Source organism: Vidua macroura, chromosome 36 (assembly GCF_024509145.1).
Source record: "Vidua macroura isolate BioBank_ID:100142 chromosome 36, ASM2450914v1, whole genome shotgun sequence".
Lineage (NCBI taxonomy): Eukaryota > Metazoa > Chordata > Aves > Passeriformes > Viduidae > Vidua > Vidua macroura.
Window position 1 is genome coordinate 912,347 of NC_071606.1, and position 25,129 is coordinate 937,475.

Sequence of the window (25,129 nt, forward strand, 5' to 3'; positions counted from 1 at the left end):
GGAGGCGGGAGGGCAGCGAGTAGCAGGGCGGTTTTAGCAGGAGCAGGAAATTGGGGAATCCCATTCCTAAACCCTGGCTGGTGGAGACTGAGCATCCCAGCTGGTGCCAGCCCTGGTGGCCTTGGCAGCAGCCTTGGGAGCGGGTCCCTGGCTGGGAGCTGTGGGAACCTCTTCACTCTGGTGCCCAGGGACAGGAGTGGAGGGAACGGCTGCAGCTGAGTCGGGGCAGGCTTAGGTTGGATCTCAGGAAAAGGTTTTTCCCCAGAGTTTGTTCAGGCACTGCCCAGGCTCGCCAGGGAAGGGTCACAGCTCCAGGGCTCTGTGCGCTCCAGCAGCGTTTGGACAGCACTGCCAGGCCCAGGCTGGCATTGTTGGGGTGTCCTGTGCAGGGCCAGCAGCTGGACTCGAGGATCCTGATGGAAAACCCAGGATGGCTGGGACTAGGGGTCCCGGGTGTTTTCGGTGTTGAGGAAAGCAGGGGCTGGCTGCTGGGAAAGGCAGGAATAGGAGTCCAGGGGGTCTGTGGGCGAAGGAAAAGGGAGCTCTGGGGGCTGAGAGAGGCGGGATGGCCGGGAAGGGGGTGCAGGGGTTGTTGGTGCCGGATAAGGGGGTGCAGGGTGGAACCCATGCTGGGAATGGGGGTGCGGTGGGATGGCGGCGCCCAGGAATGGGGGTTCAGGGGCCCCTCGGTGCTCCGGAACGGGCGATCAAAGAGTCCCGGTGCCGGGGGTCCCTCTTACCTCTCGCCGCGCCCCCAGCCCCAGCGCTGGAGCCATCGCTCTGCTCCGCTGCGGCCCCGCCCCCAGAGCCGCCTCCGGCCCCGCCATTGGCGCCGCTCTTTGCTGCCCGCCAATGGCAGCCCGAGGCTGCAATGACGTCACCGGTCACCGGGCAGATCCCGGCGGCGCAGGGCGGGAAAGGCCGAAGCAAAAGTGCCCGAGGGAGCGAGGGGGGAGGGGACGGGGGAATTCCAGAGAATTCCCCGGGATCCCCTCCTGGCATCCCCCGGCAGCTCCTCGGCCGCTCCCTGCGGGACCCCCGGGCCGGGCTGGGCTCAGCTGCCGGGCCCTGCGCTCCAAGCCTGCCTGGAACCCGCCGGCTTCGGCCCGAAGCGGGGCAAGCCCCGCCATCCGCGGATCCATTTTTTCCTGCGGCTGCGGCTCCCAGCCCCGGCGGAGCAGGAGCGGGCGCTGGGACTGCGATCCCTGGCTGGCGATTCCCTTCTGTGCCTCTCGCTCTTCTCTCCCTTTCCTTGGGGCCATCACAGATCCCAGAGCGGCTGCAGAGCCCCGTGCCCAGGCCGGGTTTCCCAGCAAAGGGAGGCCTGGGGGTGAGGTGCCCCGGGCTGGCCGGGAATGGGGGTCCGGGGGTGCCCGGAGTTAGGGAAACGGGGGATCCAGGGGCTGCCAGAGGAGGAGAGCCGGCAAAGGGAGTGCAGGGGATGTCAGGGCAGGATAAGGGGGTACAGGGGGTCCTGGAAGTGGGGAAGGAGCTGCGGGGGGGTCCCGCAGGACCCCAGGAATGGGGATTCCAACGGGGTCCCAGGGGGGCTCCCCGAAGCCGCTCCCAGAGGGGAGCAGGAGCTGGGGCAGGACTCTGGGGAGAGAAAAGGGGGTGACCCCGGCATGGGGGGACATGGGGGAGTCAGACGCGCTCCCAGGGGGGACACGACCCCCGGACCCTCCTCCCCTTCTCCCGCAGGGGAAGCTGAGCCCCAGCCCAGCAGACGAAGCCCAACACGAAGCCCCCGAGCCCCGGCAGCATCTTGGGGGGCGTCCGGCTGCAGCTCCGGGGGCGGGAGGGGCAGGATCTGGGAAACGGCAGCGGCTGCCGGGAGGGACCGGCATGGACTGGGACAGGCTGGGATGGACTGGGACACCGGGATACAGCGGGACACACCGCACCCAGGACTGGGACCCACAGGGAGCAGGATCAGAGCACACTGGGACCCAGCAGGACCAGAACTGGGGCAACAGGGATCATAGTGGCACCAACCGGGATTGACTGGGAGTGGCTGAGAGTGACTGGGATCATACTGCTGGAAACTGGAACCTTACTGGGCTGAGTGGATGTGACTGGGAATGACTAGGAGTATGCTGAGGTCATCTGGGATGTACTGGGAGTGTCTGTAACTGTACTGGGAGTGACTGGGAACACACTGAGAGCAACTGGGAGTGACTGAGTCTACACTGGGGGCAACTGGGATTGATTGGGACCATACTGGGGAAGACTGGGATCATAGTGGGCTCATACTGGGATCATACTTGGAGTGACTGGGTCTATGCTAGGGGCCACTGAGAGCAACTGGAATCATACTGGGAGTGACCAGGATGATACTGGGAACATAGTGAGTGTAACTGAAAGTGGCTGGGAGTGACCTGGGGGGAACTGGGGGAACTGGCTGAGCTGGGGCTCAGGGCTGTTCTCCCCCAGGGCTGCCCCGGGTCCTGCTGCCACCCCCAGCCCACAGAGCCGAGGGACAGGGGACAGGGACAGGGCACAGCCGAGGGACAGGGGCGTCTCAGAGCCGGCCGGGCAAAGGGGTAAAAGGACGTCTCAGTTCTCAGGAATGGGAGTGCAGGGGGGTCTCAGGGTCACAGAAATGGGGGGGCAGGGATGTGGAGAGGTAGAAGGGAGTTGTAGGGAGTTGTGGAAGAGGGGACAGTGGGAGCCACGCCGCTCCAGCGCCTCCTGAACTCGCAGCACCCTCCTGTCCCCTCCTGTCAGGGAGTAATGCAGAGCCAGAAGGTCCCCCCTGAGCCTCCTTTTTTCCAGGCTGAGGCCCTTTCCCAGCTCCCTCAGCCCCTCCTGGTGTTCCAGCCAGGGTAGAATACTAGTGCTACCCCAAGAGCAATGGATAGGCCTGCCAGGGGTGCCTTTATCACCACATTTGAAGCTTTCCTAAATATTTAGAGAAAAACTCTTCAGAAAGCACCAAAGTCAAGTCAGTAGCTCAAGTGCCGATCGCCTTTGAAAATCGCTGCGGCTCGGCCCGGCCCCGCCCGGCCCCGACGATCGGGTGCCGTGGGTGCCTGGTAACCGCGAACGCGGCGGCGGCGGCGGCTGTGACGTGCGGGGCTGCTGTGCTGCGGAACAGCTCAGTGGCCACAGACCGCGCTCCTGGCTGCTTGTGCCAGCCTGGGCTCGTGCAGGCGGCTACACTCGCCATTCACAAGCGAATTGTTCGCAGAGCATTGGTCTCTGCAAAGGATTCCTCAACACGCAGAGCATTGGTCTCTGCACAGGATTCCTCAAAACGCAGAGCATTGGTCTCTGCACGGGATTCCTCAAAACGCAGAGCATTGGTCTCTGCACAGGATTCCTGAACACGCAGAGCATTTGTCTCTGCAAAGGAGTCCTGAACACACAGAGCATTGGTCTCTGCACAGGAGTCCTGAGAGCTTGGTCTCTTCTAACTATTATTAATGTTCAGATTTTTAGCTCCTGGTTTCAGTAGGATCCATCTCTGAATTGCACAACATAGCCATATAGTTCAAGTAAAGCCCAACTAGAGGCCTGACAATACTAGCTACTTACACCAAACAAGCATTTAGCTACTTTCAAATGCTATAAAATTTTTAGCACCAGTATATGCCTTGAATCTGCCATGAATTGGGTTCTGGATTTTCAGAGTTCCATTGTTGCTCCTTCCAGTTTCGTTGAGGCTTTGTCGCTCATCTGGGATATCCTCCCTTCAAAATGGCTTCTGGATTCCCAAAAAATACACCGACACCTTGTCCTTGGTCCAGGGAAATGCTGAAGTCTTTTACTGTAAGTAGCCACTGGGGCTGTGTTAAGGCTGGAAACTCCCCTCGCGTCCCTCCTCTCCCCGCCCCTGTTGTCCAGCAGCGCTGTGAAGCTGCAGACCCCCTCCCCACCTCTTTGTGCCCTGCTCCTGTTGGTGGGGGCTGTCCTGGTGCAGTAGGGAACGCCGTGTGTTGCCTCAGGCTCTTGCCGGGCTGTGCCACCGGAGCCAAGTTAAAGCAATGTGCAGCTGAAGCCCGGAGCGTGTGTTCTCTCCCTTTCCCTTTGCCACAGCAATTCCTTCTGTCAGGCTGGGCACTCACCTGTGCTGCTCTCACCAACCTGCCCTTGGGCACCTGGGCATGTTGGTGGGGGGAAGCTCAAGCTCTGCCCAAAGCCTTGAGAGACACGGCTGGTCCCAGCTAGAAGAGGTTCCAAGCCAGCTGTTCTCTCTCGTCTCCTGTGTGGGCGCAGATCCAGCCCTGCAGGCAGCGCTGGAGTCAGGGCCACAAAGGTCCCTTGGGGTCTGGAGCTCCCTGGACTGAAGATGCCCCACTGCTGAGGCTCTGTCAAGCAGATCCCTCGGTTTTCTTCTGTGGAGGGGCCTGTGAGCCCAGACAGAGAAAACAAATGCTGATGAACAGAGAGAAGGAAAACTTGGACACATTTCTGTGCACCTCACTCTTGCTACAACGTTCCTTTCTTGCCTCTCTTGGACTCACACAGCAGGGACATCTCCTTGCTGGGAGTTCTGAGTGTTGTGCAGGGATGGGGTTAGGGGAGTTGTGAGAGCTCCTCCCCACTCTCTGAAAAGGTCACTGCCTCAATCCAATGAAACTGAAGAGGAAACAAATGCCCAAAGAGCAGGTGGGAGTTCACAGGACAAACACTCTCTGTCATTCAGGATAATTTGAGCAAGTCTGGCCCTATCTAGATGGTACAGATCTTGGAAGCAAAAATAATGACCTTTCTTAAGTGATCTTCTTTTTCATCTACTTTTGAAAAGGTCTTCTTGGTCCTTTTTCCTGGCTCCCCATTTTTCTCTTCTCTTGGCTTGCTGTTCTTCTCTGGCTTCTTGATTCAAGGCATCAGAAGCAGTCCTGCACTGATTGCTTGATTGCTGATTTGTTGTATTGTGTTTTATTATGTTTGGTTATACTGTTGTTGTTGCCTATGTTCTAAGAATGGTTTGTCCCTGTTACTCCCCCATATCCCTTTGGTTCAGCCCCTGTCACTCCTCCCTAAGCCTGCCCCTTGACTCAGCAGAACTGCTGAGTCATTCCTGAGTCCCCTCCCTGGTGCCCTGTCCATCACTCGGCAGCCCATTCCCACCACCCAGAAACTTCCATCAGGAGCGTCGAGTGATTGGATCAGTACCAGGGACCCCTCCCCTACTTTCCCCTAATAGGTTGTTATCCCTATCCATCCCCTTGAAAGCCACACCCCAGTTCTACCCCATTGGTTGTTCTCCCCTTCCACTCCCCCCTTTATAAGTTGTTGCAGAGGCCCTCTCGGGGCTCTCGTTGGTTGGCTTCTGTTGAGTTTTGATGGAGCTCCTGGAATTTCTAATAAAACCCCGACGTTCACCCCCAAAGAGAGTCAGCCTCATCCTTCAGTGGGTTAGCCGTCCGGTCACTCCTCTGGAGGCACTGCTGGAAAACCCTGCGGGGAACCGAAGGCAGTGATTTCCACCGTCGTCGTGTCACCTGGCCAGGTCACTCGAGCGGTTGCCGAGTGGACACGACGGCATGAAAGAGCTCGTGTAGGTCAGGCGCAACCTGCAGGCAGAGCTGTGAGCCCAGAGCAGTGACACTGCTGTGCCTCTGTCTTCATGCCTGTCACTCTGGTGGCTCTGTCACCTGGCAGCCGTTCCCTGCCAAAGGTGCTTTTGTGTGGAGGTTTGAACAGCGGTGCTGGGGCCCTGGCAAGTGCGATCTCAGTGCTGTGATCCGGAGGCTTGTTCATACAGAAGGGTTTAGGACATGGCATGGAAGGGAGGAAGCCTTGCAGGAAAACAGAGGCTCTTTCCAACAGCATGCTGCCACCTCTTAGCGCTGTTCTTCTCCTGACTCGCTTGGAGAGGCAAAGGTAGAGGGCAGTTCTGAGCCAACTGATGTTTCTACACCAGGCCAGAGGTGCAGGAGCTTTTTGGGTGCAGCTGTTTCCTCATCTTCTTTTTGCTGCTTAGAGTCAGTTTAACACTTTGTCCTATTCTCAGACAGTGGGAATATAGAAACCTAAAGAGGAATGTCCTGAGTTCCCTAGCTCCATGTTCCTTAGAAGGGACTTAGGAATTATTTAACATCATTAAAATTTAGAGTAAAAATTATGGTGGCCTAGGGCAGTTCTCTGGATGACCCAAGTGACACAAGAGCTTAATGCCACTGAGATAGGTTTTGCAAAGTGCACTGGTGCCTTTAAAATGCGACATATTAGTAGAAGTTAGTGTTCATTTTAGGGTGGAATAGGTAAACTGATGCCCTTGAAGGGTTATAGGAAATGGTTTTTCTTCTGCCATGGGGATGGCACTAAATGTCCTGTGCTGAGCTAGTTTCTTTTCCTGCAGGATTATTCCCACCAGCTCGTCTGCATGACTGAAAGCGAAAGGATAGTTGTGCCAATTCGGGCCATTGGTGGCCGAGCTATCCTGACCTTCCCTGAGCAGCTGGACTTCTCGGCCTGTCCGGTCAAGTACAGCACCCAGAAGACTCTGCTGGTTCGCAATGTCGGTAACCGGGCAGCTCATTACCAGCTGAGCACCCAGAGGTGAGGATCTGTCCTTGTGCAAAACACCTTTGGGTGATAACAGGGCTGGGAAAGAGCAACAAAAGGAAGCAGAGCGTTGCAGCTGCTGCCCTCTCTTTGTGTTGCAGTCCTTTCTCCGTGGTTCCGACCACGGGAACTCTGGGCGCTGGCGACAGCATGCGGGTGACAGTGGGATTTCACCCGCTGACGACCGGTGACCATTCCGGGTGCTGTGCTGCAACACCGGTGAGTGCTGGGCCCTGCACGGGGCACAGGACACTTCTCCACCATCGCTCCCTGTCCCATCCCATGGGGATTGTCCCATCCCCCTCCATTCCCTCCAGAGGTCCCTCCCCTGTTCCAGCTTTACCCCAAAGAAAACAGAGTTTTCTGTTGTGTTAGCAACTGTTGTGTTGATAACTGTTCTCTGTTGTTTGATCAACTGTTCTGTTGTGTTTATCAAGCCCCTTGGTGTTTAGGGGCTTGTTAAAGTGGATCCCCTCTAACAGGGCTAAGATTTTTGCACTCCTGTTTTGCTGGGAGTTGCTGAGTGGAGGAAGGAGGAACCCTGATTCTGCACGACCGTGAGGCTGTGCCTGGGTGAAGTTTTGTTTTATTCCTGGGCAGTGCTGTATGCGAGGTGTGAGGTTTCCATCAGACTCTCTCCAGTGCAATGTGTTTCTTGCACACCTCTGTCCCGTATGCTGCTTCTCCATTGGCTTGTCGCAGACCCTTTTTCTATGTTGCCCTTCCACATATATTTAGTTTCTGTCTAATAACGTTTCCAGGCCCTCGAGTTCCTGTTTAGTGACAAATCAAGACAAATTTTTCCTCGTCCCCATTTCCCAGGCCATTCAAGCTGTTGCAAACCTCTCACATCTATCTTGCATTTGATTTCTAGACTGAGGAAGCCCGTTCAGTGTTCATGTAGAAGCTGTTCTGTACTTATTAATCTTTGCTTTGTCCCTTTTTTATTGAATTTGCAATGCTCCAGCTTGGGTTTTGAGATCAGAACAAGATAAAATATTTCACGACTGATGCAGCTGTGGGTTTGGACAGGGAGATGATGATGATTTTCACGGTGTTCATTTTGTAGTGGTTTGTCATATTGCAGAGCCAGGCTGGTTGTGTTTCCTCACCTGTGTCCCCTCCTGCTGTGGGCTGTCACTTCGCTTCTTCCTCTGGGCCTCCTTTTGCTGCCCACATGCCCCCAGGCGTATTTGCTGGTCAGCAACAAGGGATGCAAGGGATCAGGAGAGACAGGAGTCTCGTGGGATGCCCAGGGCAGACCCTGGGCAAGCCAGGACTGAACTGGGCTCCTCAGCGTCACCTGAAGGACTTTGATGCAGAAATCCTGGTGATCTGAGTGGGTCACTGGAGCACACTGACAAATCTCACTGTACGTACTGTCACCTTGGGGCCAAATCTGCACAAACACTCTCAGAAATCAGGTGTTTAAGGAGGTGCCCAGGACATCCTCACGCTGTACGCCCAGAGCTGTCAGGATGTGATAAATGTACTGATCCATGGAACTGCTCATTCAGCTAAAAGCTGTGACACTTTCTTCTGTGACCTGCAGTTTGCTCTGGTCCTTGTGCTTCCATCAGCAACTGAGCTGAGCAAAGACTCCCCTTTGCTTTGTTCCAGGTGAAGAAACTATCCACACAGAGCTCCACGGAGAAGCTGGAGCTGTCCGTGTTGGGTTGAGCACAAATTTCGTGGAGGTTGAGACGACTTTCATCACCATGTCCAACCACGCAACCATGTTCATTAAAAACAGGAGTAACGTCACGGCCCACTTCCAGTGGAAGGCTTTTCCTACTGAGGAAGAGGAGAATAAAGAGAAGAGGAGGTTGGTCTGACAGATCCATTTCAGTGAGATACACGGCCCACGGCTAAAACTGACGTGTGGCCTCAGGGGGGTGTTGGTGCTTTTGAGTGCTTTAGGCCAAGGAAACCATGCCTGGCTCTCAGGTGTGTGTCCCTGCTGGCTTCAGGAGCTCAGCACTTAGCATTCCAGTTCCACTTCTACTCCAACCAAGGATGGCATTTTGGCAAGGAAAGGTTGGTTGCAATGACTGGATTTCCTCAAGTTCTCATTGGGCTTTTGCCTCTCTGATCTTCTTCCTCCATGGCCTGGCAAGATCCTTCAACAGCTCACCCTCTTTCCAAAGGTGATACACCCTCTTTTTTTCCCTTAGTTCCTTCAGAAGCTCCTTGCCCATCCAGGCTGGTTGTCTTCCCTGTCAGCTCACCTTTCAGAACACAGGGACAATCTGTTCCTGCGATTTCAAGACTTCTTTCTTGAAGTATGTCCATCCTTCCTGGACCCCTTTGTCTTTAAGGGCTGTTTCCCAGGGTTCTTGCCAAATCAGTCTCTTGAACAGGCTGAATCTGCCCTCCAGAAGTCCAGAGTGGAAGCTTTGTTGATGCCCCTCCTTGTTTCACCAAATATTGAGAACTCTGTTCTTTCACGGTTACTGTAGCCCAGACAGTGGTGAAGAGATGAAGTTCATTTAGTCATTAGGGAACTTCCTGGTGATATCCCTGCTGTACCTGGACCCCAGGGAGGCAGCAGACTGCCTGGTGGAATGGATCCAGTCGATCTACAGGGCCCTCAGCTCCCCTTAGAAGGGAGTCACCTACTAGCACTACCCTTCTTTTCCTCTTAATGCTTGAGGCTGTGATCTGTGTGACAGAGCAAGTTCAGCTGGGAGACTCTCCAGGCAGAATTTTTTCTGTAGTGTCATCTGGCAGAGCCTCTGGAGCCAAGCCTCATACCTATTCTGTCAGGGCACCTGGGTAGGTGGTGGGGGTCAGGACGGAATTTTATGACCTCCCCAGCAGAGACCCATTTCCATTCCCCACTGTCTCCTAGGTCTCCTCCTTCTGCCTGATGCCAAGAAGGGCAGGGCTCCTCTGGCTCCTGCTGAGCTTCTCTCAGGGTTGGACGGCTGTAACTCCACCAGTTTATTTCTGTGATGCTCTCCCTAATGCTCCTCAGCCTTTCCACTTCTTCCTTAAGCTCTGCCACCGGGCAGAGCAGATCATTCAGCTGCCCACACCACACGCAGGTGTCTTTTGCACTTCCTCTGGTATTAACACCAGGCTCAGACCCTCCCTGCAGCCAGGGGCCTGGACAGCTGCGTCCTTCCTGGGGGGTTCTGTTTGACTTAGTGCACTCCTGCTGGCAGCAGCAGCAGCAGCAATGGCTTTTCATCATTTGTAAACCATAGCTGGGGGAAATAAAAAAAGCTGAAAGAAGAAAGAAGAAATCCCTGTCCCTGCCCCTGTCCCTGTCCCTGTCCCTGCCCCTGCCCCTTTCCCTGCCCCTGTCTGTCGCAGCCGCCCGCCCATCGATGGCTGGGCGCTCCCCGCCCTCCCCCATCGCACTCCCTGCCGCCGCCTGCAGACTTTTCCCCCCGGCCCAGTCTCTCCTCAGCCAGTTCGCACAGCGGCAGCGGCGGGAGGGCCGGCAGCGGGCCGACACCCAGGCAGCCGGGGCCTTCGGCCGGCAGGGCGAGAGCCCGCTGCAGAGGCAGGGCGGGCACGCTTAGCGCCCTCCCTTTCCCAAGGAGCTTGCTCCTCGGCTCTCACCGAGCCTTCTGCTTTGCCGGCCTTCCTTCCTTGCTGCTCAGGGCCGGCCCCGGCCGAGCCTGCGGCGGGACGGCAGCGGGGGGAGCGGCTGAAGGGAGGGAGCCACATTCCACACTCCATTTCCCAGCTGTTGGTGCCCTTGGTGCCTCCGAGTTCTGCTTGCCCAGCCCCAGGGACGCTCTCCTGCCCCTGCACGCTCAGCCAGGCTGAGATGGTCACTGATGGTTTCTCTGTCAGCCTCTCCCAGCCCAGCCCAGCTCCCTGCAAGCTCTGCCAGCTGCCCTGAGCTCTGTGCAGCACCAAGGGCCTCTCCCCAGCACAGCCCAGCCGGCTCTGGCCCCACAGCTCTGCTCAGGCCAGGCTGCTCTGGCCACTGGCCCCACGGCCTCAGCCCCTGGCAAGGGCACAGCAGCAGCTGCAGCTCAGCCAGGACTCAGCCCCACAATGGGGGAAGGGGCTTGGCCAAGGCACAAGGAGGCTCCCTGGCTGCCCTGCTCCCCTCTGGCTCAGGTGCTGAGAGCTCTGCAGCCCCTGCTGCCATCCCATCTGCCCAGGCCAGCACAAGAGGCCCGGCCTTGGGGCCCTCCAGAGCTGCTCCTGCTCCAGGCCCAGGGCCCATCCCAGAGCTGGGGCAGCCACAAAGCTGTGCCCATTTCTGCTCATTGCTGCTCTGATGAGGATGCATCCTCAGCCACTTGGAGGTTGCTGATGGATTTTACTACTCCACAGGCCTCTTCTTTCTTGAGTTCTTCAATTCAGGAATTCAGTGAGAAAAGCTCATAAACATTTGTTCAAAACACCCAAACAAGAGAAGCCCATGGGAATAATTCAAGTCTTCAGTTCTTCTGTGGTTAATTAGACAGATTTCAGAAGTCTATTCAGTGTGAATCTAATCTATTGAAAGCAATGAAGAGAGAATAGTTTTGTCCTGTTAAGTTTTCTCTTCCTGTTTAGAGATTGATATCAGCAATGTCCAATTGATATTGATCCCCAGCACCTCCTAATGCAGTCTGAACAGATATGAAAATCAAGAGCCTTCATGGCTGACAATCAAAACCACTTTGTCCCTACCCCCACCCACCATTTCCCTCAGCCATGTCCTGGCACTCAGAGCAGCTGAGGAATGGAGTCACATCCAGGGGTGTCCCCAGAGCTCAGGACTGGGGCCTGGTCATTTAAATCTCTTTATTGCTGATCTGGACAAGGGCATAGAGGGCAGCCTCAGTCAGTTTCCAGGTGTTTTTAAGGGAATCAACCCTTAAAAGGAAAGAGGTCCAGGAAGGATGAAGACATTTCAAGGAAGCAATCTGAAGGGGGAAGGAGCAGCCTGTCCCAGCATGCCAAAAGATGAGCTAGTGAGGAAAATGACTGTCCAGGCTGCCCATGCAGCTTTTTTGGGAACACAGGGGAAAAAAGGACCAGCAACTCAGGAAGTGTTTATGGACTTTGTTTAAGGCTATATGGAAAGAAAATTAGAGAGGTGAAACCTCAATTAAAACTAAACCTAGTGGCTTCTCTAAAAAAAATATATTTTTATAAAAAATATTTTATAATTTTTTTTAATAAAAAAATTAGCAAAACCAGGGAGAAGGAGAATCTTTATTCGATGCAGTGGAGAATATAACTAAAGATAAAGGGGTCACAAGCTCAGTTCCTGCAGAGAGAACTAAAGATCAAGTAACTAAAGAGAAGGAAAAGGCTGAGCTACTTGACACCTTGTTTGTCTCAGTTTTCAACAAGAAGACAGGTTGTCCTCAGGACAAGTGTTCTCCTGAGCTGGTAATTGGAGACAGGGAGCAGAACAGCCCCTGTAATCCAGGAGGGAGCAGTTGGGACCTGCTGAGCCACTCAGATACTCACAGGTGTATGGGATCAGATAGGATCCATGCTAGGGGGATGAGGGAGCTGGTGGATGAGCTCCCCAAGCTGCTCTCCATCATTTATCATCAGTCCTGGCTCAGCAGGGAGGTCCCAGGGGACTGGAGGTGCCAATGTGACCCCATCGCCAAGAAGGGCTGGAAGGAGGAGCTGGGGAGCTCCAGGGCTGTCAGCCTGACCTCGGTGCCCGGCAAGGTTATGGAAGAGATCACCTTGAGTGCCATCACAGGGCACCTGCAGGATGGCCGAGGGGTCAGAGCCAGCCAGCGTGGATTTGAAGATCTACACTGATGATCTGGATGAGGGGACTGAGTCCACCATCATCAAATTTGCAGATGACACCAAACTGGGTGCGAGTGTGGATCTGCTGGAGGGTAGGAGGGCTCTGCACAGGGCCCTGGACAGGCTGGATCCAGGGGCCAAATCCAACAAGGTGAGGCTGAACAAGTCCAAGTGCCGGGTCCTGCACTTTGGCCACAACAACCCCTGCAGCACTACAGGCTGGGGACAAAGGGGCTGGACAGCTGCCAGGCAGAAAGGGACCTGGGGGACTGATGGACAGCAGGCTGGGCATGAGCCAGCAGTGTGCCCAGGTGGCCAAGAAGGCCAATGGCTCCTGGGCTGGATCAGGAATGCTGTGGCCAGCAGGAGCAGGGCAGTGATTCTTGCCCTGCACTCAGCACTGGTTGGTCAGCACCTCGAGTGCTATGTGCAGTTCTGGGTCTCCAATTTAGGAAGGACATGGAGGGGCTGGAGAGTGTCCAGAGAAGGGCAGCAGGGCTGCTGAGGGGTCTGGAACACAAGTCCTGTGAGGAGAAGCTTGGCCGCCACAAGCCAGTTATCCCTGTGGTAACTTTTCTGACACCTCCTGCTTAAAACCCAAAAAGCCAGAAGGATCGTGAGGCCCCGCTTTCACGGTCTGTATTCGTACTGAAAATCAAGATCAAGCGAGCTTTTGCCCTTCTGCTCCGCGGGAGGTTTCCGTCCTCCCTGAGCTCGCCTTAGGACACCTGCGTTACGCTTTGACAGGTGTACCGCCCCAGTCAAACTCCACACCTGCCGCTGTCCCCGGAGCGGGTCGCGGCCGGCGCGCGCCGGCCGCTTGGCGCCAGAAGCGAGAGCCCCCCTCGGGGCTCGCCCCCCCGCCTCACCGGGTAAGTGAAAAAACGATCAGAGTAGTGGTATTTCACCGACGGCCGGGACGCCGGCGGGCGGGTCGCCCCGCCGCGCCAAGCGCGCGCCCGGCCTCCCACTTATTCTACACCTCTCATGTCTCTTCACAGCGCCAGACTAGAGTCAAGCTCAACAGGGTCTTCTTTCCCCACTGATTCCGCCAAGCTCGTTCCCTTGGCTGTGGTTTCACTGGATAGTAGGTGATAGAAATGGGCCAGGAGACCAGCTCCTTTTAAAGGCCTTTATTGAGTGATCAGCTCTGGGTGGGAGCCTGAGGGGTCGCGCACACCGCTGCTGCTCCCTTTGGCGACGCAGAGGAGGAGGTGATCAGTTTTGCTTTGCAGCAGAACTGGGACTCCAGTCCTCGCGGGCGTGCCTAGGAAGACGTCTCCCGGCTCATTGACTAGGGTCCTCATCTCAGTCTGATTACCTTTAGATGGTGGTGATCTCCAAAACCTGGTTGATGGTACAGGGGGACTCTTCCCCACTGAGTCTTGTCGCTTAATTTTCTAAATCTCCATGTCGGCTCATTGTTTCCAGGGCCTCTTGTGGAGTCTTCTTCTGCCTAGCTTCATTTGCATATTACCGGAGCTATTTCCGGCCGCCATTTTGGGAGCAGCGGAGGCAATACCCGAGAGACTCAATAAGGGTACCAAGAAAGGGATTCAACAGTGGAGGAAGTAACAAGGGGTACAACTGGAGTATTAACACAAGGGGGTACAACAATTCAACAGTGGGGGAAGTAACGGGGGGGGTATTACAACAAGGGTACAACTGGAGTGAATATGGTGTACAATAAAGGTGTCTAACAATTATCAGCTTATTTCAACTATCTTAACTTTACCGAATTTATTCATGACAGTAGGTAGGGACAGTGGGAATCCCGTTCATCTATTCATGTGCGTCACTAATTAGATGACGAGGTATTTGGCTGTTTTTCGAACACATATATAGAATATATGTTCCTTTTCCAGGTTAAGTAAAGGTGGCCCGTCCACCGTGGACAAGTCCGGTGAAGTGGTCCAATTTGGTTGTAAATTGACACGTTATGAAATAATAGGTTCTGTCCCTACTCACTATCAGCTACCTAACAGGCTTGTGGCTGCCCTACGTCCCTAGCTGTGGTCTAATTTATTAAAAAAAATATAAGACAGTACAAAAAAAAGAGCACTATATAACAATACAAAATTAACATAATAAAAACCAACAAACGGCAGAAAAAGGAAACAACAGTACACCTACTCTGGGTTATGCAGTTTTCTGGCCCTACTGGGGAACATATGTACAATGTCCACAGATGACAGGAGCGCTCTTGTGGAAAAAGTCTCTGCAATTGTCACTTGCCTCGATTTAGAGAGGCCAAGAGTATTCAAAAGTTCAAAGTTCCCTTGGTGGCATTTCCCCCGCGCTCCTAGGGGAAAGCCCATAAAGACAACGTCCTTTGCGTTGGTGAAACTCCCAGCTGATGGGAACAAACTTTCTGACTGACTGCAGAGGCCAGGACAAAGCTGAGTGGTTTCCCTGCCATGCCCCAGCCCTTCCTGGCCTCAGGGGCTGATGGCATTTCTGCTCCCTCAGGTTCATGTTCCCACACCAACAGCATGACTGTGCTCCCACCAGCTCTGTGCAATGCAAACAGGGGCTCCTGAGCCAGTGCTGCTGTGTCTGTGCCTGCAAGGATGTGGCACCTCTGTGAGCTGGGGAAGAGGCCAGGGCTGCAGAGGGGGGATAATGTTGGCAGCTCCATGAGGACACTCTGGGACACTGCCCTGGGCTGTCCAGCACAGTGGGGAAGGATCAGCCCCTGCTCTGCTGTTCCTTCCCCTCTCCCCCAGGGCCCTGGCTGAGCACCAGCCGTGCTGTTTGCCCCCAGCCTGCCCACGGCCAGCCTGGGGCTGCTCACGGGGGTTCTTCTCTGTTGAGCATTGGCCTGGCCGTGTTCTTGAGAGAGCCTGGGCAAAGGAGCCTGGAGTCCCCAGGCCCTGCCCTGAGGCGTCAGCACTGCCCCAGCAGTGCCCATGGCCTGTCCCTGCTACAGCCCTGGCACTGCCACCCCCAGGACTGTGCCCGGCCCCGAGAGCACTCAGGCCCTGCAGCAACACCAGGGCCACCAGGGCAGCCGGGCAGTGGCACAGGAGCAGCACTGGCACCACCAAGTGCTGCTGCTGCTGGGCACAGCTGCTGTGCCAGCACTGATCTGCCCCCAGCTCTGCACACAGACATTGCTGCTGCAGCTCTAGAGAAGGCAACAAAAGGGGCATCTCTGCAAAAAACTTTGCTGGGAGATCCTTGAGTTCCTTTAAAGCCACCGAGAGTGCAGCCCCTCATTGACACAGTCTGTGGCTACAGGGAAGGTGGAGAGAAACAAAATGAGAAATGCCACAAGGAGTGGCTTTCCTTTGTGGACTAGATGAAAAAAAAAAATAAAACAAAGGAAAAAAAAAAAACCAAGACATAACCAACAAGAAGCATCAAAGGTGACTTTTATCCCAAGTGATTTGTGATTTATTACAATTGATTTGCCAGCACTTTAATGATCCTGAAATCATCCAGCCATCAGTGTCCACACTGCAGCCTTGAGCTCCTGGTTCCTCAGGCTGTAGATGAGGGGGTTCAGGGCTGGAGGCACCACCGAATACAGAACTGACAGTGCCAGTTCCATGGATGGGGAGGAGATGGAGAGGGGCTTCAGGCAGACAAATGTGCCAGTGGTGACAAACAAGGAGAGCATGGCCAGGTGAGGGAGGCAGGTGGAAAAGGCTTTGTGCCCTCCCTGCTCAGAGGGGATCCTCAGCACGGCGCTGAGGATCTGCACATAGGAGAAAACAATGAACACAAATCATATGAGTCCTAAACGGGCACTAACTGCAATGAACCCAAGTTCCCTGAGATAGGATGTGGAGCACGTGAGCTTGAGGATCTGAGGGATTTCACAGAAGAAGTGGCCTAGGGCATTGTCCTGGCACAGGGGCAGGGAAAATGTATTGGCTGGGTGCAGCAGTGAAAAGAGAAAGCCACTGGCCCAGGCAGCTGCTGCCATGTGGGCACAAGCTCTGCTGCCCAGGAGGGTCCCGTAGTGCAGAGCTTTGCAGATGGGCATGTAGCGGTCGTAGCACATGATGGTAGGAAGGGAGAACTCTGCTGAAATGAAAAAGACAAAAAAAAATAGTTGGACTGCACATCCTGTATAGGAGCTGGTCCTGGTGTCCCAGAGAGAATTGTGCATGGCTTTGGGGACAGTGGTGCAGATGGAGCCCAGGTGGCTGAGGGCCAGGTTGAGCAGGAAGAAGAACATGGGCGTGTGCAGGTGGTGGCCGCAGGCTCCGGCGCTGATGATGAGGCCGTTGCCCAGGAGGGCAGCCAGGGAGATGGCCAGGGAGAGGCACAAGTGCAGGCGCTGCAGCTGCCGCGTGTCTGCCAGTGCCAGCAGGAGGAAGTGGCTGATGGAGCTGCTGTTGGACATTGGCTGTGGCTGGGCATTGGGTTCTGCCCTGTGGAAAAAGACAGTGATGAGTTAGAGGAGATCCCTGTAACCAAAATGAAAGCCATTTTTCCACCTCATGACTCAGCAGGAGTTTCTCCAATAAAGAAACAAAGCTTTTACTGAAGCTCCCACTCTGTCCATGACAGGAACTCCTGTGCCAGTCTGGGACATCCCGGCTCTTTGGCAGCCTGGGGACTCCTGGGATGTCACCGTGGAGCCCCCGTGGGTGCCTGTGACAGATCGGTGCCTTTGCAACCCAAGGTGATGTCACCATGGAATGGCTGTGACTGCCTCTGACCACACGGCTCTTTACCATCTCCAGAAGGCCCTGGGAGGTCTCCATGGAGCCCCTGTCTCTGCCTGTGACATTCCAGTTCTTGAACAGCCTGGAGACTCTTGGGAAGTCCCCATGGAACCCCTCTGAGGGCCTGTGGCAACTCGGTTCCTTCCGAGGCAAACATCACCAGCCCCCCTGTTGCTATGGTCAGTTTCCATGGCAACCTTCTCCAGCCCCCTGTTCCTATGGTGGGGTGGTTTTGCATGGGAGGCACTTATGGAAGAAATGCAAAGAGAAGCTGCTAGCAGTTTCCTCCATGTCTGACACAAAAAACAATCAGTAATGAGCTTTGAGAATTGACAATCTGTTAAAGCCCTGAGAAAGCTGATAAGCCTCTGTGAACATGCATGTAAAAAAGGAAAAATCCTGGGAGATCCCTCTTTCTTTTCCAGCCAGATGGCCTGGCAAAAGAGTCAGAAAATACAGATATTGAGATGAGAACAAGATTTGAAATACCAAACCTTAATTACTGAGCATCTCGAAAGCAATAATACAGCCAAGCTGAAAGCAATCCCCCCTTCTGATTAAACAATGCCCTTTACTTACAGATAGATCCAAAGGTCAAATGGAATGTTCTGTCTCACCCCCCAATGTATGGTTCATCCCTCACCTGTAACCCTCCCCTGAAGTATCAGGTATCTGTAACCCCATTGGCCCAAGTCCTGTCCCAGCCCACCTTGAAGCCCCCTGATAAGGTGTGGCCGAGGGACCAGATGCTCTCTTGGACCTTCCTCTTGGGACGCTCACCCTCTCTCTCTCTCTCACCCCCTGCTCTCCCTGGGCCTGCCACGAGTTGCGGCTAGCAACTCCAAGCAGGGCCCTTCACCCCTTAGAATAAACCAAATGTTCTAAAGACCTGGCTTCAGAGATCCTTCATCACCACCCATCCAAAACGTCCTAGAGCCCAGCTGTCCCCGCAGTCCCCAAATCTGGGGGGCCAATCTGCCCACACTGGGAGCCTCCATGAATGTCCAGCTCCTTCTCCTTGGGCTGTCAGCACGGGGTCCATTGCCATCCGGTTCCATCCCCCTGACTGGCACTGATCTCCAAGGAAGCCTGGCCCAAAGTTCAGCCAAAGCCTCAGCCAAAGTTCCCCAATTAGGACACTGCGGAGTCTTGCACAATTCCTTTTCAAGATGATGTCAGCACATCAATGAGATCATAGCACTTGTCCATCTAGTCAAGAATCCCCCACGGGGACACTCTGCTCTCTCATCAATGGAGCACAAAGCAGCAACATTCCAGAGGAAAATCTTTGCCCATGGGCAAGTTCCAGAGCAAACAGTCAAGGCAGTGGCCTGAAATGTTTTCCCAGCTGGGTCACCAGAGATCCCGGATGCATCCACAGTGTCCCTGTGGAAAGAGAGAAGCAGGAGCCTTTCACTAATTTCACTTATGTCAAACAGGAATTGCAGCCATGGACATGTCTTGGGAACCACTTCTCCACTTCTTTTTTCCTTCTTGGAACCTGGGACAAGCATCTGGATACTCCTTGGGAAAAAAAAAAACAAAACAGGGACACTGGGATTCTCTGTGACTCAGGCAAGGCTCCCACAGGCTTCAGCACCCAAACCTTTGACCCCCACTGTGGTTCTCCTGAAAAATATGAGTGTCAATTCCCAAACAGGGCCACAGGAAGGTTTTATGGCCAGGCAGAAGTTAGAGGAGTGGCATGTGGTGAACAGTTGAAAAAGCAGAAGTTTCCAAGTCCTTGAACTTCAGAGGCTACAAGGAGAAAGCTTGAAGTTTTTATGGTCCATTAATCTCTGTCTTCCCTCTGTTCATCTGGCACATTCCAAGTCCAGAGCAGATTATGGGAAGCTGTCGCCTTCTGCTGAGAAGGCGGGCGACCTGGTTTCAAGACACAGCACGGCGACCCGGCCTCCCCCGGGTCACTCGGTCCACTGACATGCACAGACACCAATGTGGTGGATGGTCAAATGGCGTTTATTATCTCATCTCGTGAGGTTAAATAGTCAAGGGGGCTTTACTACGTCAAAGGGGGGATGGTGGGTCTGGCTAGGGTTAGTAAGGAGTGGGAAACTACTGGGGTTAGGAGGGGCTGCATGCTTCAGGGGTGATTGATCACTTATAGCAGGATGAGGGGGGAAGGGTCTTGCTTTCTGTCACATCCCGAGATTTTCCGTTCGCCTGTCCCTATCTACCACATCTCCCCCCCCCCTTTTTTACTAATGAATGAGGTAGTTATAAACATAGGCACTAAGGTGAGGTATAAAGTTATAATTTGATAAGGGAAAAGGGGTTTTGGTAAACCTGAGTAATCTTTGCAAGGGAAGTTTAGAGAACCTTTGCGACTGGCAGTGTCCTCTGTTTTTGGTTCACAGCATTTGTTGCTGGCCTGTAAACAGGATGTTGGCCCGTTCTAGGTGAGCTTGAACAAATGAGACCAGCTTGTTTAGCAGGCATGGTCCAAATGTAAGGGTTAAAAGCAGTATTGCTAGCGGACCTATCAGGGTGGAAATTAGAGTGGTGAGCCATGGCAATTGATTGAACCAGGACTCGAACCAGCTCTGTTGGGTTTCCCTGTCTTTCTTTCTTTGAGCCAGTCTATCTCGGAGTTCTGCCATGGAGTCTTTAACGACTCCTGTGTGGTCCGCATAGAAGCAGCATTCCTCCTTCAAGGCGGCACACAGACCTCCTTGCTGCATGAACAAGAGGTCCAGTCCTCGCCTGTTCTGTAAGACCACTTCCAAAAGCGAGGAAACTGATTTCTCTAGAAAGGAGATGGATTTCTCGAACCTCTGCAGGTCCTCATAGATGGTCATCTGCAGCTGAGCAAGCCCTTGGTGTTGGGTCGCGAGGGCTGAGACACCCGTGGCTGTGCCAGCTGCTCCCAGGCCGAGCAGCATTGCGATAGTCACTCCCGTTATTATTTCTCTTTTGTGGAGTCGGCCGGGCTCCTCAAAGAGGTGGTATACCTCTTCGTCTGAGTGGTACAGGACCCTAGGAACAATCAGAACTTGGACACAGAAGTCGATAGCGTCATTGAACTTGGCAAGGAACATGCAAGGACTCACCCCAGATCTCTGACAAACCCACATCCCCGATGCGGATGGGACCGCCCACTTGTTGATCTTTCTGTTGGGCTTGACAACTTCGGTGCAGAAGTTGCCTTTCTGCTTTGCCAAGGCTGCATTGCCAAAGCATTTGCCCTGGCCTGTGACTTGACTCAGGGTGATTCCCCTACAGGGAGTGTCCCATCTGCAGTGGTGGGGGGCTTCAGCTGTTGAGTAACTGAAGGGGGTGTTTAGAGCAACTCCTTCGTAGAAAGGAGGTTTAACATCGTAGCAAAGCCAGCAGGAATTGGTTAGGTTTGGGTTGGATTCGTTCAAGGATAGAAAGGCAGCCTCTAGCATGCGGAAGATTGGGTCTGAGTCCGACTCGGCTAAGCGGCCTATTTGGAAGGCATCTGCATGGCCGGTCGGGATATCAGTGGCCTTTGTGGGTAAGGTTTTGGGATGGGTTATGTTTCTCCCTTTCAGCACGTCCTTAATGACCTTATTGGGTCCTACCGGTCAGGGTGCCGGTGGTTGGAGCCTGATAATTCGCACATTCACCCACTCTTTTGGCCCTTTGAGGACTACTGTCCACGTTCTGCCTGTGGCCCAATTAGGGTGTTCTGGCTGCAGAACTGTCATGTTATAGTCTGTGCACTTCCGATATTTGGGCTGTGTATAATAGTTGTTATAGACCCCTTTCGCGATGGCGGGCTTTTTACAGCCGGTAGGTGCCCAGGTGAACTGTAAAAATCTATCGGGCTCCTGTGGTTCCCACCCCTCTCCTGATGGTCTGGCATCTGTGACAATGGTTTCACAGCCCCAGTGTCCGCAATATCCCCACCCCGGGTAGTTACAGTACTTCTTCCCAGGGTTGGAGGCCGGACACCAGTAGGACAGGTACATGTACATGACGTGTGGGTGCTGGGGTCGTATTTTTGGTCGTCCTGGAAACAGGTCAGCGATATGGAACACGAAGGATGGGGTGCCTGCCGTGGTGATTTCTTTGAATACCTTGTCACTTGAAAGATGCTGCATGACCCACCTGAATGGCTGATGGGGGTAATAGTCTGGATTAGCTCGCCCCTCGGCGATGAGCCCTAATAACAAGATCACACAAAGCCACCGTTGCTGTCTGGGTCTCACCGGTGTAGGACTCTTGGGCGCTGTCTGGCGTTTTGGTGGTTCGTCGTTTTCCTCTGGAACCGGGATGTACGTGTTACGGGGACGGCCCACGAGCATGTCCTGTAAACAGAAACTCGCAATTCTCATTAGTCTCCTGGGTTGTGGCTGTATTGAAAAGAAGCAGTCCTTGATGTCCAGCACTGCGCATGGCTGTCCTTTGGGGATGGCTGAGTTCGTGGGCAGCAGTGTCTGAACTGGACCCATGGGTTGGATTGTCCTGTTCACCTCCCTCAGGTCGTGGATGAGGCGATAACCCTCTCTGGACCTTTTGGGGATTACAAATACAGGGGTGTTCCATGGGCTGGTGGAGGGTTCTATGTGACCCTTCTGCAGCTCGCGCTGACTAGTTCCAGCAAGGCTGCCATTCGAGGCTTTGACAGGGGCCACTGCTCGACCCAAATGGGGTCTGACGATTTCCAAGTCAGTCTGATTGGCAGCGGTGGGTGTACGGCAGTGGCCCTCAGGATAAATTTGTGATCCTGACTCCTAATATAGCGAGGACATCCCTTCCTATCAAGGGTGGAGAGCTTTGTAGAATGTAGGGGTAGATTGCCACCGTCTGTTCCGGTCCCTTTTTCGTGTGGAGTGTTATAGCCACCAACTGGGTGCTTTTCCACACCCGGGATGGCCCTCCCACTCCGTTCACTGGGGGACCTCTTTACATTGCCAATGCTGAGGCCAAAGCGCTTGGGGAAAAACCGAGCAGTCTGATCCCGTGTCCGCCCAGAACTGAAGCCCTATGACGTGGGGATCCTGACTGCCATAAAGGCGGCATGTCCCCCACCTCTTCAGGGGCTCTTTCCCTATTTTCATGGCCAAGGCCACCCAGGGGTCCCGCTCTGGGGCGTCCCTTGCTGGCCCTGTGGCACAGGCGCGGCTTGTGGCGGTGGTGGACACGAAGGCGCCACTGGCAGCGCTGCAAAACTCTGCGATTGTGTCGCTGGTGGGGGTGCGAAGCTGGCTGCCTCCTGTGGGGGCATGGGGTATGAGGGCCCCCCGCCCCACTGGGGGTTGACATAAATGGGCCGCTTTGCATTCGCAGCGGGAGGAGGCTGAGTGCGGCCAGTGCGCCCCCTCCCTTTCCCGTTTCCCTGAGGCTGGGACCTGCAGTCCTTAGCGAAGTGCCCCTTCTTCCCACAGCTCCAGCAGGGCCCTCTCGGGTGTGCTTGAGGTGGGGGCACCGCCGCGGACTGCTGTGCCAGCTGGGGACAGCTCACTGCGATATGGCCTGCCTGACCACATTTGAAGCACGCCATTGTACTGCTTAGGGTGCGGACGGCTGCTTGAATGGGTGTTAGGTGTTCCTCTCTTACGACGTGCCTGATCATGTTGGCTAGGCTGGCTCCGGCTGGCAGGGAGCGCAGGATGTCCTTGGTGACGGAGTTACATTGCTGGCACAAGCAGTCTGCCACCACGGGACCCTTTGCCTCTGCAAGCAGGGTAGAGGAGTCTACTGCTGCCTGCAGGCGGTCTCCGAACTGCATGAAGCTTTCGCTCTCTGCCTGCCTTATGGTGGACCACGGTGACGGCTTGGCCACAACCAGAGAGGCAGCCCGAATAGCCTCCCTAGCAGCTCGAGTGGTGGCCCTGACTTCCTCGGCCCGCATCTGTGTGGCTTGTTGCTGAGGTGTTACCATCTCGTCATGTTTCCCTAGCAGCCTGGATAGGCTCGACCCATGCAGTGGCTGCCCTGCCCCAGAAGCCTGGGCTAACACTTTTGTACAATTATTTTCCCATTCCTGCTTAAACACGATCATTCCCGCACCGCCGAGTATCATGCGACCTATTTGTTTGATGTCAAAGGGGAGCAAGTCGTCATTGCCAAAAAGGCCGTCCACGAGGGTGGAGACCATAGCCGAGTTGATCCCCTTCTCTGAGATCGCTTTGACAATTGCCTGTATGTCTTTGGGGTTTACCGGATTATATATCCTTTGCTGATTCCCCTCTGGCCCGGTGATCCTAACCGGGAAGACTTGGACCGCGGCTGAAGGGGTCCATTCTGCACAGGCTATTTTTATTTTTCCCCAGTCGGTAAACTGGGCTGGTTCGTATTGCGATTGCCTTTCGATGTGGCTTAAGGCTTTATTCATTTTTTGTTTTAAACCGCGTTTAGCTCCGCTTTTTCCGTTTCTGAGTCCCAGTCGGCTTCCGTCAGCTCTCCCGAGCTGGTGGAGCTGCTGTCGCCGGACTCAGAGCCGGAAGTCGAATGCCAGCGCACTTCCGGGCTCCAGTGCCTTTTTGTGCGGCTCCGGCCCCGCCCCTCCCCTCGGGGCTGGTGCCGCTCCCGCCCCCTGGGCTTGCCCTGCCGCCCGCAGGGGGAGGTCTCTCCCTTAAATGGTAGCAGCGTTGAGCGCGGCTCCCGATTGGGCGTGCGCTCTCTGCCGCTCTCCTCCTCCTCTTTTCCTCGCGGATGCGCACTAGCAAGAACTCGCGACTCTGGGCTCTTCCTGCCGAGAGCCTCCGCGCCCCGCCCATCCCCTCGGTCGCCGGCGCCCTGTTCGGCTGGATAGGGTGGCGGCGCCGCCCGCGTCTCCTTGTGAGCCGCGTTCTCCGCGTCTCTGGCTTCCCTTGCCAGTTCCTCCCAAAAGGACTGCGCGCGCTGCCGCGCCCCCGGCGCCGAATCGCTGATCCGTGGTGAAAGGACGGATGGGGAACCTGCAGGTTTTCAGGAGGTTCCGCGGGGGGGTTTGGGCTCGGGGAGGGGGGGAACGCGCCCGGCCCCCCCGGATCTCCGCTCCTGGGTAGATCGCTTTCGGGGGCGGTTTGCGTTGCCGCTCCTACCCCCAGCTTGGGTGTAGCTAATAAACATGTGCGTGCGGCGCTCCATGTTTCCTGTTCCTCTAGCGCCCGGCGCAGGGCTTGTTCAACTTTTCCCCACGCCTTGAGGCTTTTGCCGCTGCCTGAGGACTTTGTATCCTCAGCTAGCGCGGCCGTGCATTTCTCCCACACCTCCGGGTGTAATATTTCCGCGGGATGTTCAATCGCCCCAAGCTCTAAGAGTCTCGCAATAGCGAGATAAAAATCCTTGAGCCTGCATTTAATTCCCCACTGCTTATAAACTGAACTCACGACCTTCGCGATGGCTTCCATGTCAATCGCTGGTCCGGGGACATCTCCCCCGCCGAGAGTCGGTCCAGCCGCTCCGGCCGCTGCTCTTGTCCAGGCGATACCCGCTACCCAAGAGAGTTTCTCTTTTCCCCTTTTCCCGGGTTTCGGCAGCACTATGTCACCTTCTGCTGAGAAGGCGGGCGACCTGGTATCAAGACACAGCACGGCAACCCGGCCTCGCCCGGGTCACTCGGTCCACTGACATGCACAGACACCAATGTGGTGGATGGTCAAATGGCGTTTATTATCTCATCTCGTGAGGTTAAATAGTCAAGGGGGTTCTACTACGTCAAAGGGGGACGGTGGGTCTGGCTAGGGTTAGTAAGGAGTGGAAAACTACTGGAGTTAGGAGGGGCTGCATGCTTCAGGGGTGATTGATCATCTATAGCAGGATGAGGGGGGAAGGGTCTTGCTTTCCGTCACATCCCGAGATTTTCCGTTTGCCTGTCCCTATCTACCACATCTGGCCCAGGAGCGGGGGTTTTACACATCTCTTTCAAGTTCTTTTCCACCTCTTTCTCGGTAATCAGGGCCCGAAACATGTCATTATCCGCCTCCGCATACGGTGGAAAATCCTCGAGACCCCCAAATTCAACGGATGTTACCCATCTCGATTTAAAGGCATCATGGACAATACCAGAGGGTATTTGGCATTATAGGGCCTCCGTGCTATCCAAAATAAGCCGAGCCAACCTCCTTCTATGTAAATGAAACAGCCTCTGAAATCTAAGATATTTCCCTCTTTTTACAGCTCTTTTTCGCATCCAACTAGTTGCCGTTTTGGATGCTGATTCACCACTTGTACTTTGTACCTTCTGACCCTTGGTCACTTTTGTACTCTGACCCGGCCCTTCTAGATCA

At 54.8% G+C, this 25,129-nt stretch overlaps 1 protein-coding gene across 1 annotated transcript in view; it reads left to right on the top strand.

Moving 5' to 3' along the window:
* LOC128821200 (zinc finger protein 208-like) overlaps positions 1-25,129 on the top strand; it is a 1,118,338-nt gene that overhangs the window by 889,508 nt on the left and 203,701 nt on the right. The gene's annotated exons all lie outside the window — the stretch shown is intronic.